Here is a 16,846-nt window from a genome sequence, read left to right as displayed (position 1 = left end):
CCAAGGCCAAATTCAAGTCCAAGTTCAAACCCAAGTTCAAGTCTAAGTACAAGTTCAAGTCCAAATCTAAGTCCAAGCCTGAGTCTGATCCAAAATCCTCGCCCAAGTTCAAGTTCATTCAACTCCGAGTCCGAGTCCTTGTCCAAGTTCAAGTTCAAATCCAAATCAAGTCTGAATCCGAGTCTAATATCCTAGTCCAAGTCCGTGTCTTTCCCTGTGTCCGTCTCCATGCTCAAGTACAAATCCAAGTCTAAGTTTGAGTCCGAGTACAAAATCCACGTCCAAGTCCGAGTCCAAATTCAAGTCCAAGTTCAAGTTCCAGTTCAAGTCCAAGTCCAATAATTACAAATCCAAATCCAAATCGAAGCCTGTCCTTGTCCTTGTCCAAGTCCATGTGACATGTCCAAGACCAAGTCCAAGTTTGACTCCGAGTACAAAATCCAAGTCCAAGTCCGATTAGTCCGAGACTAATTCTTGCCATATATTAAATTGCTAACCTGAAAAATAATTCAATCGAGTTTACTCAGAAGCAGAAGGAGAAGTTTGCTCGCTTATGTGCCACAATTTGTGGCAGTGTGGCAGCAATTAGTAGCATTAGTGGCTCAGTGAACGTTCACTTCTGGCGATTGTATAACATTTCGCCGAATACCATTTCGCGGAAAACCAATTCGCGGATGACCATAACGCGGAATATACTGTTTCGCGGAAAACCATTTCGCGGAAAACATTTTCGCGGAAAGTACCATTTCGCGGAAAACGTTTTTGCGGAAAGTACTATTTCGCGGAAAAAATTTTCGCCGAAAGTACTATTTGGCAGAGAACCACCGCTCATTCAGTTTGGAAACCGCAAAACGCGGCTTCGCCGCTTTGTATTCAACGAAAGTTAAATTGATGCGAGGACTAGGGAAAACTGACTAGAGGTCAGTAGACCTAGGAAAACGAATAGACCTAAACAGATGTGATCTCTGCAGGGGAGCTGCCCCCCCGCAGTGGCCGGCGCTTCCGACGGCGGGTCACCGGCGAACACTCGCCGTTGCCTGCGGCCGGCTCGCCCTGAATCATCTAGGAAACGTTTGCTACTAACATGGTTTTCCGCGAAACAATATTTTCCGCCAAATGGTTTTCCGCGAAATGTTTCTTTCCCCCAAACGGTTTTCCGCGGAATAGTCCTTTCCGCGAAAGGGTTTTCGGCGTTTTGGTACATTCCGCGAAATAGTACTTTCCGCGAAAATGTTTTCCGCGAAATGGTATTCCGCGAAACGGTACTCCGCGATATGGTCTTCGGCGAAATGTTATACAACCCTTCTGGCTACGCCCATACAATAAGGTGAAATTTGAAAAAGTTTTTATAGGCAACGGATTATTGGTAGAGACACTGTGCGCAATAACGCTTTTTTAAAAGGAATTATTTTTTCTGTCAAATATTCTATAACGGTAATGAATAATATTATTGTTTTCTTTTCTCTTTTGTTTAGATTGGTTCGAATCATTGATCGATGATGATTGATTCCGAAGAAAAATAATTACGGGTAAGTTATCTCTTTTCAAGCGCTCAATATAAAAATTTTATTGCTCTAAATTATACTAGACTTTTGTTCATTAATTTCCGCATAATGTTTTTTTACAATTACGACGGCGGTTTTTGTCTCCGAAAAGTGGACAGTCCAAATGCAGCCACTTTCTATAGCTACTTGGTGATCTTTTAGGTATGAGATTAATTCTTAATGGCAAGTTCGATGAAACTTAAGGTCTTCTTTTTTCAAATGCTTGTTCAATTTTAGAATTGTATTCCCGAAACAAACCGATATTTTTTTTCAATTTAATAGAAACGATACATGTACTATCTCCATGCTGTCCCAAGGGAAAGGTACTGCAATTCAATGTAGAAGTACAGCATTAAATTGTATAGGAGTTAGGAAAAACATGAACCTACTAATCTACCTAACAGTGACTGTATTCTTTTCCTTTTTAATACTTTCAAAAGAGGATATTCAAACGAAATGTGAGTTTTAACAGATTAGCCTGAAATCAAAAGCTGTCACTGATTTTGTTTACAGTGAAATTAAGAGTTTCCCTCGGTAGAAAACGAAAAAGAAACTCCGGCTTTATCCGTTCGACTGAACTGCTTCGTCCGTTGTTTCCTCTTTCGTATCGTCCATCTGCCGTCCGTGGCGTGGTAGGTCTTTGTCGTGGACGTGGTTGCCGCCACCGGGCTCTGAAGCTGTCGCCGCCGTCGTCGTCGTCGTCGTCGTTGTCGTCGTCGTATGGATTCCGTCAATTATCTTACTCCTTTTCGGAGCCATTTCTTTTCTCCTTTTCCTTGTACGGATTCCGCTGGGTTCGCTGTCGCTAGTCAGTGTCCACACAGCCGGTGAACCGTAATTGCTTAGAAGATGCGACATGTACCGCGTTAAATCGCCCGGCCCCGGTACCACGATTCGATGTCTGATTGCTGCTGAACCTACCAACCAAGTTGCGGTGCAAAGTTCGAGCTCGGAACGCTAGAAACGCAAATTGTCTTGGCTAATGTTCGAAGCAGCACTTAAGCGCAGGACTTTATCTAAGTACAGGACAATCGTTTTTTTCACTACTCCCCCACCCTAAGCCCATAATCAACTTTTCTTTCCCTACAACTGTACGTGACAACCTGCAAACGGTCCACCGCGGGATGGAGACGAAGGTCTACGAACTGGATAATGCTCTCTTGGAAGACCGCAGCAATGACAACGGATTGTGCCCCCACACCCTCCCGTCCAAACGCGGTTCTAACCATTTCTGGTTGTTGTAAGAAAGCAGCAATACCACACGTCCGTTTCATTTTCCGATTCGGGGCTTCATCTCCAGTTCCGTCGCAAGGCAAGGAGAAGACATACACACCCAACCCGACAAGCACACGCACATAAAGCCTAATTGCTGCCATTTCGGTTCAGTGGACCATTCGTGACCAACCTCGGTCGGAGAGTACGACTGGATGGGTGGATAAACGGCTGAATGAATGGGCCACCGCCACCACCACCACCACCTCCTTCCAACCGGTTGGTTGCTGGCTGAGCGGATTAGACAACCGGAGACAAACCAGTTTGCTGTTTGTGAACCGAACCGGACCGGACAACAGCAACGGCAACAGCAGCAGCGAGCGGCTAGCGAATGCCAGGTGAATGAAAAATATGTCCGATTTCGGTTGACAGTAACTACGACAGAATGGGTGAAAATGGCTGGAAATTAGCTCCATTCATCAACGACTCGTGAATGGAAGGCCCTCCCCGGGGGGTCGGCCGGTGGGACTTTTTTTTCTCGCTTCTTTTGACGATGCAACGATATTATGCAGTGCAATCACGGCGGTATGTTGTTTGCAGCCAGCGCCATTTGTGGAGGTGGGTGAGGTTCGGGTTTTTTTTGCTTACTGCTATAGGACGGATACGTGGGAGAGTAGAAATATAGCGTTTAAAATGGGTGCATGGTATGTTCTATGTCGGGTAATGAAACTCGTTCAAAAAAGTTTTTTAATTATCATGTCTTAGATGATATAGAGGGGCATTTGTTGTTTATTATTTTTAAAATGATTAATTTTGGTTTTGTAGCTACAACGTTACTGGATCGACTCGTTAAATGACCTTGGATATACTTTGAGATAGAACCAGCCTATTTGATGTCAAATGATTGAGACTTGCGTTTATTCTTAAATTTTTAGAGTGATACTAAATAGAGTGATGAAGCTTCTGGTCTAGTGCAAATTACTACCTGTTTTCACTTTTTGACTCGAGAAGTGAAATTAATATTGTGGAGTAGAATTTCAATGCCACTGAGAGACATGCAGCTCGGACATCGTACAGATTAAGAGATAAATCTTATAACAACAATTCCATTCAACTTTTCTTTTGGAGCTTACAGTGCTTCGGACTGAGTGAGGGTCTTACTTAGCCTTTTCAATTTTGCAACCTTTGGAACACATGTTTGTTACTAGTATACTGTATCTTAATATGAGTTTTTGAAAAATATTTTTTTTTTGAAACGTTCAGAAGTTTATTCAATTGTTTATCGTTCCTTCGAGTTCCACAAATGCTAAATAGATGGGTACAGCTGCACTAAAACGTTCAACGTATTTTCCTTTCGCAGCAAACGGTGAAGACGGCTCACCGGAAACTGGAACCGATGACCAGCACGAATTGTCATTCCTTTAACTTTGCCTCCTTTGCGGTGTCCAAACATATTGAATAACTCTCAATTTAGGTTGACTATTATTTGAGATAGGATTAAACTCGTGCCGTCTTGCGATTTACCTCTCGTCATATACCAGAGGTTTGGTTACGCAAGTAATAAACTGGCATAACATGAAAAAAGGGACGGCCTAAAATTGTACCTGAAATGTGTTGTAATAAAACAAGGCGTAACTCTCTGCAATGCAATCAGTTACCGCGAATCAAGCGATTAAAAACCATTGGTATGGCCAGTAAAAAGTCAAAGCAGAGGAGAAAAAGAAAGCACGTCAAAAGGAAACCTCCGCGGTGTTGAAGCAAATCCACCCGGATACTGACTGATATTTCATCGTGACTCTTGAGCGTTCCGTTGATATTTTAGAGCGCATTGCTGCTAAGGCTTCCCGGTTGGCTCGTTATAACAAGTCGTGCTGATCTGCCGTTTTTGCTAGGTCATATTTAACGTTTGCTATGAAAAGAAAATCGCGCTAGATGCGTTGGTGCAAGTCTCCTTCTACTTTGTGATAAATTTGGATGCAGAAGTTTTTTGAAACTGGGATTTGAATTTCCATTGCCCAAGATGTGGTATTGCCGAGCGTTTAAACCGATCTGATGCAAAAGAGAATCAAGGAGGAACACTGAATTCCAAACAAAATATCATCAATTGCCAAAAACCGTCTTTTTAAGAACGAGCATATTCTTACATGAAGGTTAAAGGATTTTTCTTTGCTATGCTGGTCTAGCGTAATTGGTATTTCAATCTGACAAATTTCGAAAGCAACATGTCTGCGAGTTTGCTTTAACAAAAATTGTTCACGCGATTTCTTTGCAAGAACCTTCTGTCCTTCTTACGGAGCATCTTTACGGAAAAGTAGGCTCGACTTCCACCTTGAATGCGTCGTAGAGTCTCCTTACTCGCATTATTGTCCAGAAATCCCAAATAAATGAACTCATCAACCACTTCCAGTCCTTCGCCGTCAATAGTCACTGTCCGTGGAAGGTAAACGGCGCACCGTGGGATGAAACCCAAATCTAGGTGGACAAAAGTAATTACGCTAAAACCGTTAGTCTTAGGTATATAGTATGTTCAGAGGAAATTTGTTATTTTAACTTCCGCATTTTTTGGTGTATATGACATTAGGGTGACCATCATAGTAAGCGAGTGCAAAATATAAACTTTTTTATGGCTTAAGGGGAAACCGAAAATGGCTCAAAGATGGCTGGATAAATGGCTACCGTTCGATGCATGTATTGTTTTGTGCCTTAAACATGCATATGTATTGGCAGAGCACGTAATCAGTGCTCCCAGTGCTGTTAGAATTTCCTAAATCTTGTCATTTCATTTACGACCCGGTATGTATCAACAAACGCCCAAAAACATAATTGCTAATGGAAAATAAATTCAACGGATCATATAGATCATTACGTGTTCATAAAACGTATAATCTGGAATTGTTTAATAGATATTTGGTTGCGCACATATTTCGTTTCCCCCGCGCTTTCCGAACAAACAGCACCACGGTCTCAAAGTTTCGCCACAGCTTGCTTTTAAAGAGCTTTTAAAGAGCTTTCTGCTTTTGCCGCATCGATAAGCTTAGAGAATATCAACAAACTAACAGCTGACCAGCAATCAAAAACTCGCCTTCAATGCAAACGGATTAATTAGCTATCCTATTGAATGCATAGGATCAATAGGATTGCTGCTGCAAATCTTAGATGAATCGGAATGTATTGATAAAGAAAATAAATCATATTTCGGGATGTTCGTAGTCCGTGCGTTTGGCTGCGAATCAGCTGTGTTTATGTTTGCAAGCTCTGCCATTTGACATATATTACCACTACTAGTGCAACATTCAAATAAACGTTTAGGTTTTTAACGAACACGTGTGTCGCTCTAACACAATAATGTTAGCCACTTTCGGTGTCTCCTTAAGTTAGCTGAATAAAATGTTCAGCAAAATTAAAGAACATTGAATTTAAAGTAACTTTGCCAAAGAAATAAAAGTTCTATCTCTTATGGTTGATGAGCTGGAGCTATTTAAAGTTTTTTGGTCGGAGTGGACTTAAAAAATCAGTTTTTTCTTTATATCTTCTTTCGTGTTTATTTCTCACAAATCATCCCTTCTGAGCACTTTCACACGCATGGAAAATACACATTTTGTTTGAAGGAATCAAGTCGCTATCTCCTTCTGTTCTTAAGCTACAGGCATTTTTTCTAAAAAAATATGGGTTTTTCAAATGTCAATAGCGTAAAAACTGCTCAAAAGCAGCAAATCAAATTTTGTATAAATGTTTAGTTATATATTGGCCTCCGAAATTAATTGAGATCACATCGGTTCAGGCCGGCCCTTTTTTGCAAGACCGTGTTGAATAATAAAGTAAAAATTACCGGTTTACTTACCAAAATCACAATTTTGACGTAAAAAGAATGAATTAAAAAAACAAAAATAAGTCTAAATGCTTGTATATATATTACTAAACATTTATACAAAATTTGATTTGCTGCTTTTGAGCAGTTTTTACGTTATTGACATTTGAAAAAAACATATATTTTTTAGAAAAAATACCTGTAGCTTCGGAATTGAAGGAGATAGCAACTTGGTCCCTTCAAACAAAATGTGCGTTTTCCATGCGTGTGAAAGTGTTCAGAAGGCATGATTTGTGAGAAATAAATACGAAAGAAGATATAAAGAAAAAACGGATTTTTTAGGTCCACCCCGACCAAAAAACTTTAAATAGCTCCAGCCCATCAACCATAAGAGATAGAACTTTCATTTCTTTAGAAAATTTACCTAAAATTTAACGTTCTTTAACTTTGCTTGACATTTTATTCAGCTAACTTAAGCCATAATGTCATATACACCAAAAAATGCGAAAGTTAAAATAACAAATTTACTCTGAACATGCTATATTCCTAAGACTAACGGTTTTAGCGTACCGTCAAACGGGGTAACTTGCAACGGCGGGGTAACATGCAACAACACTATATCGATCCAATTTACTGTACTTTTTGATCTGTCACTTCAATATTCAATCTGTATCAGTCACTGAATCTTGTTGTTAACAGTTCGAAGAAGCCTTAGATACTGTTATGTTGATTTTCTGCTGTTTTGGTGATGTTTAAAAAATCTCACAAGATGGTGTCAAATTCATCGTCAATTTTTCATCAGTAAAACATTTGTGTCGCCCACAGGCACTTCAAATAAAAGAACCCTAACATACATTTTTTGTAGTAAAATGAACAATAAGGAAACAAAATAATAGATTTATGATGACTAGTTTTGTTTATCTTACTTGTTACCACATTGTTCGTAAAACAAGTACTTAAACGGGGTAACTTGCAACAGCTGGTAGATATAAAAAGCTGTGTTCCGTTTGCTTCACGAAGCAAGTTATAATTTAATTTTGGATCAAACAATATTAAGGGAGTGTAAGATACTTTCGGTAAGTCGGAAATATGCCAGTTTTTCTCTGGATATACTGAAAATGGTCATAGAAGAGGCCAAAAAGAAAATAACCTCACTGAGAGAATCGACCAGCAATATGACAGTGTCTAATTACGATCACTCGTAACGTAATGAGCATTCATATATTACGTAACCAAGATATCGATGATTTTTAACTCTCCCGCTCCACTTCATGACGCGATTTCGCATAGTGGATATACGATGTGTAATGCGTTGTTACACAACTCTCGCTTCCCTAAGTGCGTTACGTAAAATGTGAATGGTCCTTATCGCAGATCTATCGGATCTAGACAAGGAATATCAACTGCATGAATAATATAAAAAAAAATATTTCTAATAATTTTCATTCCGGGGCTCATAAATTTTTTTCACCAACGTAACACAAGACATTTATGCGTATATTCATAGCAATAGCATTAAAAATCGCATTAAAAAGTCGGATTATCATTTGCACGTTCAAGTCAAAAGAAACTCATACAAATCTTAAAATTCGTTCAATTTCCAAAAAATATTGCTTGTTGCAAGTTACCCCGTTTAAGGGGTTACTAGTAACAAATTAGTTAGAAAAATTCTACAACAGCCAATATTGATCGCATATTTTTTCTCAATATGTGAATTTTTTCTATGCTAGACCTAATAACTTTGTATTAATTAAATGTTCTCAAATGTACTACAGATAAGTTTTCACTTGCACTCATAGTTGAGAACTGTTGCAAGTTACCCCGTTTGACGGTAATTACTTTTGTCCACCTAGATTTGGGTTTCATCCCACAGAGCGGCGTTTTCTCTGGAGCCTCTTCCTGCTATATTAGGTTTGCGAAGGCTAGGAGTTGGCTACTCTTACTGAAGATCTTTCCTCTTGGTTCGATGATCGCTCACCGAATCACACTTTCAATAGCAATGTTGAATAGCATACAGGACAGCTCACCCCGTTATCGCAACCCTCTGCGCGATTCGAAAGGACTCGAGGGTGGCCCCGAAATGCGCACGTAGCATATCAATCGCTCCAGGGTAGTTTTAATCAGCCGCGTCAGTTTGTCCGGAAAAACGTCCTTGTGCATTATCTGTCATAGCGTTTCGCGCTCGACTGTATCATATGCTGCCTTGAAATTCACGATGATGCGTGGGCATGTTGTACTCTCGCACGAGCCTCCATAAAGCCCGCCTGGTACTGCCTTACGAATCCCTTGCTATTGGTAATAGACGGCGCAAAATCAAAATGCGGGAGAGGTCGCCCTTTTTGTAGATGGGACAGACTACACATTCCATCCACTCCTCCAGTAGTTTCTCCTCCTCCTAAATCCTAGAAATTATCCAATGAAGCGGTTCTTGGCCATTTTTTGTAGAGCTCTGCTGGGAGTCGGTCCTTTCCGGCGGCTCTATTATTGTTCAGCTGACGAATTTCTCGCCGGATCTCTTCGAGATCAGGAGCCGGCACGCTGTTGTCGTAGGCACCGGTGTTGTAGGCACTCCAAGGTTAACTTCCGTTGCGTCTCCTTCTGCTATATCGCCGTTGAGGTACTCTTCCACCTGACGACCACCTCACACTCGTTTGTGATTAGATCCCCTCCCTCGTCCCTAGACATGTCAGGTTTAGGTGTGCAGCCTTTACGAGTTTGGTTCACCTGCTCGGAATAGTTGTTCCAGCTCCTCACGATCTCTGTCCTTCTTCTGGCGCTACACCCGTGTCAGCCATTTTTAACGGTTCACTAGATTGTGGTATTTTTTCAACGATGTGGAAAATCACATCCATCACTCCAATACACAAGGAAATATTCACGACATTGAGAACTATCGTGGTATTTCAATTCTAATCTATCTCCCCAAGGTTCTTGAGAAGATGGTCTAGGATGTTGTGCATCATGCAGTAGGGGAGACCAGGTAGACTTGATCCCTTGGGACACTTGATCCATTCATTGTTTCTCAGTAAATACAATGTTTTTTTTATGCTGAAAAAAATAAAGTTGTACATTTCATTCAAGTAACAAAATTGCAAAACAAAAATGTAATAAATTTTTACATTGCAAGGAAAATATAATATAATAAGATTTGCAACGGAATAATTCTCTATACTTCTTTTTTTAGTGAAGTCCAACTTTTTGGCTACGGAGAACTGTCTTGAAATTTTTTAATTGCTTTTCAAACAAAAAATTAGCTAAACATGTGTATTCATTGATACTATATACATTTTGCAATAAAACTTGTATATATTTTACAAAATTAATTTTCAGTAAAACTTACTACGACAGGTACACTTGATCCACATAATTTCAGTGACACTTAATCCTTTTATTAGGAACTGAAGAGCTTGGAATCCGTTATGTCGTAAATAATAAAGTGAACAATTCTTCATATCGTAAACATTCGTCATGTAAAAATCACGAATAGTCCGGAGATCCGCTCAGAACGACTGCAAAAATGTTCAACTTGAATGTAATGACACTTAAGCGATATGTGAGAAAACGAAAAAATGCTTCTGAAAAGATCATTTAGCAACCGGACTATGGAGGAGCAACCCGTGCATTTTACAAGGAAGAAGAAAGACCGCTCGGACGGAAGTATTTATCTAAACAAAACAACTCATCTTCTTTGAAGAATTCTATTAATCATTGGTACCCGATGATTCCGAACAATACAATTATCTAAACATCTGTAGATATAAAACCATTTCCAAAGGCATCGCCACGTAAAAATATGCGAAGAGTAGGAAAACGAGGAGATACACATCCTTACAGATGCACTAACGAAATTGAAGCTGGAGGCTGCTCTGATTATTAAACAGGAAAAATATAATGCTTCAAAAATTCAAACCCAACGAAAAAGTTCTCGTCGCAGATTATAAAATATGTCCAAAGCTATACTTTTACAGATCGATGGACTTAACGATTTCTAAATACTTTTTATATTTTTGAATTAAGCTGTTGTAGACTAAATAATGATACTACATGAACTATTTTAATAAAACTTCCAAATGAAAGTTGAGCTTTAAAAATATATATTTGCAAATGGATCAATTGTGCCTAAACTGGGGATCAAGTCTCCCGCATATTTTGAATATGTACAATTTTCTGTACTTTCCAAAATATCCCATATCTTTTGATTAGCGCTACGTATCACTAACTGATAAATTGTAGGCAGTAAGCTGTATTGTAAACTGTCGAAAAATTGAAAACCCAGGGTTTTGTTCTAGTGGACTTTTGAGAAATATACATAAAACAAAATGGGGATCAAGTCTCCCTTGTTTCCCCTATACCCAATAACTTCCGAACACCAGCACGGTTTTATGAGAAAACGGTATACAACTCCGAATTTGATGGCATTCGTCAACTCGCTGGTCAAAAGCATTAAAAAAAAGACAGATTGATGCGATATACATCGACTTCACAGCAAGGCATTCGACAAAGTTCCACATGGACTGGCAGTAGTAACCAACCTAGGTGACACAGTGGATCTAATCATTTTGTCAGCATCAGTGGTATTAATTCGGCTTGTTTCGAGACGCTATCCGGTATGCCACAAGGTGGTCATCTAGGACCCTTGATATTTATCCTTTTTGTTAACGAGCTGAGCAGCCATTTGAGCTATTTTAAGCTTACGTTCGCAGACGACTTAAGATATTCCGTGAAATTGAGACCACTTGACGGGTGCGCTTTCCAAGGCGATATTAACTCTCTCTCAAGATGGTGTACTCTAAATGGCATGCAAGTTAACGTCACGATATGTTGTGTGATATCGCTTAGCGTCAGCCACGTAGCCAGAGGTGGGGGTCAGGAGCCCTATCTTGGCTCCTAATACATTATATGCATATCTTACTGCTTATAAATATAATACATTATAATACATTTAATGTATTGTAGTTCTAAACGCGAGAATATGCATATAAAACAGTTAAAATCAAAATTGGGCCCCCGGGCCCCCCTTCTGGCTACGTGGCTGCTTAGCGTGACCCCCTACGAAATGATTCACTATCGAGCAAAGCCATCTGCGCCGAGTACCGGCTATTAAGGATTTGGACGTTCAATGCACACATCTCTACGTTTCGTGAAAAGAAACTCGAAAGTATTCCAGGATATATCCCAAGCAACAATGTGAGTTTGATTGTACTCTTATGGTGGTTTTCATGACCAATTGTGGTTTTGAATGCTATCATAAGAGTGTAATAAAACTCAAATTGTTACTTGGGATACGAGCTTAAATCTTCCGTAGCATTCTGAAATACGCAAAATACCGTTATTAAAAAAAATGAAATCGGCCAATTGCCAGTTGGTTTGTTGCCATCCTACATCTCGGACCCCATTTTTAAGTAAATTGTCTAACGAATTTTTTGCAAATTACAGCCGGTATGGATTTTTTATGTAACATTTGTCTATTGGCGACCATTTTGGAAGCTTTAACGCTGTATTCGGACTAACCGGAAATGTTCTGGATTAAGTTAGGCCATTGCAAATCACATTTGAAGTTTTTGTCACCCCCCCCCTCCCCCCCTTGGAAATTGGCTTGAAAAATCGGGGGCAAAAAAATAATTTGTAGGATATGAGTCAAATTTCTTTTTATAAAATCAATTGTCTGTGGACTCTACAGTCTGAAAAACTTAAAAAATGAGTCTCCGAGTTGAATTAACGCTTCTAGCACGAAACCGAAATGGAAATTCGAACAATGGAATTTCGGAAAATCGTCCAAAAAAATTTTCCTTCGTTTTTGTCTTTTTTCGTATATTTTTGCATAGACAATAATAACGTATATATTATAAGCAAGAATAGATTCGGTTTTCACGTTTAAACCTTAAATAAAAATTCTTTAAATCCATGTTTTTTTGCTCGATTAAAAAATTTACTTTGTTTTTTTTTTCGCCCCCCCCCCCTTCAGTGGGCGAACACCGGAAGGACAAAAACTTTATAAAATATTTGTAATGGCCTTACCGCTGTGGGAAATGGCCGGTATCGAACATGAACAAAAACTTATGATGGGACATCTAAAATTACGCTAGAATTTAAAAACTAGACCAGTCGAAGTCAGATCAACTACCTAATAACACGTTGGGTATACCTGGACTAGTTCCGGGGACGTCAGGGAGCATCCAGACAAGTGGCCAGTTTCGTCCATGAACAAAAACTTATCGTGCGACACTGTAAATCACACTAGAATTCAATAACTAGATCAATGGAAGCTAAATCTGCTATCTAAGGTCAGGTTTGGTCATATCTGCACATGTTTGGTGGACTCCGGAAACCCCTCCAGGTTAAAGCTCTATACCTACATATAAAAATGAATTTCTGTACGCTACGCACAATCATATTTAATACAATAATCTGTGGGATGTTCATTCATTACTATTTCAATTCTAGTTTTCAATTCTATAAGGAACATACACCTTATAGAATTGAAAACTAGAATTGAAATAGTAATGAATGAACATCCCACAGATTATTGTATTAAATATAATTGTGCGTAGCTTGACATGTTTCAATAATCTTATTTCACGCTTGTGGACTTTAAAAGGACCATTGGTTACAAATAACATTAAAGCCAAAGCGCGTTCATCGCAAATATGACGTGCCATTCGAATGTCGTTCTCTTTTGACATGAATGGCAACAGGCACGTAAGTTAGCGGCGTCGATTCACTGTCTCTTGCTCCGAGGTTTTACTAGTTTACTTTTACAGCTTACCGCTTGTTACATAGCAGAAAATATGGCACATACGCAAAAATTTCTGTTTTATTTGTAAGAGAGTCCTTATCCTCCTACGATAGGGGTGAGGGTTCCTAAACCATCATAAAATAAATTCATGGCTCCAACAACCCCCGCGTGCCAAATTTGGTTCCATTTGCTTGATTAGTTCTAGAGTTATGAGAAAATTCGTATTTCATTTGGATGGGAGCCCCCCCTCTTAGAAAAGGAAGGAGTCTCAGTATGCCATAGAAAAAAATCCTGCCTTCTAAAACCCCCATGCCAAATTTGGTAGTATTTTTCTTGTAGTTTCACATGGGTAATAAATGACTTGAATTAATTTGCATGTTTGGAGTTATTGCTATTGAAAATTGTATGATTTTTAAAATAAAACTTTATTTTTTCCGCAAATATTGACGATAGCGAGTTACTATATTCTAGAAAACTATGTAATTTGACTGTTTAAAAATCTTTGCCGAATAAGTCAAATGTGTATAGATACTGTAGAAAGAACTGTGGCCAAACATTTGATTTACGTAAAGTCTCCACAGAAATTGTTCCTTATCTCTAAAACTATAACAGCTAGAAGATTACTTTCTGTGGCAAAGTTCTTTATAATAATCTTTTCAAAAATTTTGTAGAACATTGTTTTGCTGTATTTATTACTATTCAAAAAATTATTTTTTTATCTTACTTTTAGGGGGATTAATGAAATAATCGTTCATGCCATATAAAAGAGCTTTTAATGCTAAGACATTTTTCTGAACATAATCTCAACCAATATAATCAACCATTTCGGCGCAATTAAAAAACGCATGTTTTGATACCAATGCACAGTAGTCCAAAAGGGCGAAAAATGGAACTTTTTTCTTAGTGTCTTTTGTTTTCATTTTATCCTTTATGGTTTTTAGCTCCTATGTTCGTATGAATATCTCCCTCTAAACCTGTCAAAAGTTAGTCATCGCTTACTAAAATGAAAATTAAGCAGTAACTTTTTTGTGTTAGGAAATATAGACATAGTTTCTTCGGCAAAGTTGTAAATATTGTAAAAACAAGTAACTTTGCCAAAGAAATAAAATTTCTATCTTTATCGAGTGCTGAACTATAGGGCATATTCTTTAAAACTTCTTCAAAAATTGGTTTTTCATACTTAACTTTTCTTAGTTGCATTTTACAACAATACAATGTTCTCAGCAGTTATCGAAGCTCTCAAAATACACGTTTTTGTAGAAGACCGCAAATCTCTTGGACCTTTACTTGCTGAGTTATCGCATATTCAAGCTTTAAATTTCCATAGCTTCACGAAGCCATGGGGTAAAATGGGATTTATGAAATCAGCATGCACTTCATCCTAAAGTTTAAGTCTAGTACTATAAAGTTGTATGGGTTCCGCCTGTTCCTAACCACCCAAATGAGAGTACGGCAAGCATTCGTTTTATGTGTTTCGCGTTCGCGAAAGGCTCGATACACGTCCATTTTTTTTTTGTGTTCGTAGATAGACACATCGTTTCTTCGGAAAAGTTATAGAAAATATAGAGGCAAACAACTTTGCTAAAGAAATGACATTTCTATCTCTACCGACTGCAAAGCTTTAGAGCATTTTCTTTGAAAATTCTTTAAAAATAAGTTTTTCATATTTAACATATGTTGGTTGCATTTTACAAGAGTATACGGTTCTAGGCGATTATTGAAGGACTCAAAACACATGTTTTTGCAGAAGGTTGCAAATCTGTAGGACCTTTCCTTACAAAGTTATCGCTTTTTAAAGCTTTATTTTTCCTTAACTTCACGAGCCAAAAGCGATAATAGTCACTTTAAAAACATAAGGTTGCATGAAACTGGTGTGTGTGGATGTTATTTTTTAACTTTTTATAAAGTTAAAGGCATGAAAAAGAGTTTCCAATGTGATTGGTTGAAATATGAAAATAAAAAAAAATCGATTAATTTGAGCTGCTGTTTCATAAACTTTACAATTACCACATGCGAAAATTGCTGGACATTTTTATATCAAACAACATATTGTTATGACATTAATGTTTTAATTTATTTGATGCAAAGATTAACAACAGAGTTCGTCCATACTATTTTGCAAACAACGTAATGTAATTTCCACAGTTTAGCAGAAATTCTGAACTGACTTGACATTTCTTACCGATATCGTTTCTGTCTCTCTCTCTGTGTTAATCGACTAGCATCATCATCATCAACAACTCTCAGCATCGGACAAAGGTCGTAAAATTTAAATTCGAACATCATTAGACCTACAGCAGTGTGCGGTAGGTATAGGTATACCGAGCTATAGGCTAACGCCTCATAAATAAATTTACGTAAATTATCGCTCATTAGCATGTGCCAAAGAACGGTCGGTGGGAGGCACAAATTCACGAATCAATCATCCGTACCCGCGTGCCGTGCGCTGCGCCGCTGCTCCTTCTGCTGCCGTTTGCGAGTGATAAACATCGGCTGAAACAAAAGTGAGAGTTAATACAATCATTTGCATGACTGACATCAGCAAGTGCGAGAAAAGGCTGAACCATTCTCCGTTGGAGCACACGTAATTGCGAAAGTAACAACAATCAGAATAGAAGAAAGGGATTTCAATTCCAACACGGGTCGGTGAATAGTTCAAGGTGAAAGAAATGGATCTAAAGCTAAGCTGAGACTCATTGTGACAATGTTTCGACTAGGGTTCATTTATGTCGAAAAACACAGTTCTGTCACCGTCTGACTGAAACTGTAACGTTGTTGGAGGAGGATATTCAATTGTCCGCGGAAGATGCTCGATTACAATTGCTGTTGTTGTTTTTGTTGTTGTTATTGAAGCTCTCCTCCTTAGAGCTCACTGGAGACTGACGCAGATTGGATAATTTATGTACGTCTTATAAAGTCGTTAGCAAGTGACAGTTATTCGCACTGTTCGCAGTGACACACCGGCGGGCGTGTTAATGGAATCAAGGCGTTGAATTATTGAAATTCTTCGGACCTGACTCTCGCCAACGAGCTGCGACTTCCGATGGCTGCCGACTGACTGGGACAATTTGAGACAGACCTGGAGTGTAGCGACGCTGACGACGACGGTGGATAACGATGACGATGGGACAAATGATGATCTTCCTGATTACTACGGCTCCGCTCCTCGTTCGGGGAAAAGTTCCAAAAAAGAGGAACTCGCAACTCGCACAAAAGAAGGTAATCAACGCGAGGAGAACAGCAGCGCGAGGAATGTACCGATATCAGGCACAGACAGACGGAAGGACGGAGTCAAGGTTCGGGAAGTGCGGGTGTAATCAGCGAAGCGGAAGATATGACAACCCGTAACGAGGTGTTAAATGCGTCTTGGGAGGTGGCTCCGTTTTGACGCTCTCGAGAGTAATTCAAATAAATGGTCTCTTAAAGAAAAACATCAGCAGCTATTTTTACGATTTTGAGCTTAACCCTGCTGGAGCTGTGTGTTTCGTAGAAAAACAATGGAGGGACGCTAACTTTTGTAATCAATTTCGTTTCACTGCTTGTCTC

The sequence above is a fragment of the Sabethes cyaneus genome, chromosome 3 (assembly GCF_943734655.1).
Source record: "Sabethes cyaneus chromosome 3, idSabCyanKW18_F2, whole genome shotgun sequence".
Lineage (NCBI taxonomy): Eukaryota > Metazoa > Arthropoda > Insecta > Diptera > Culicidae > Sabethes > Sabethes cyaneus.
The sequence above is the reverse complement of the archived record's forward strand: the minus strand, read 5'-3'. Positions refer to the sequence as shown.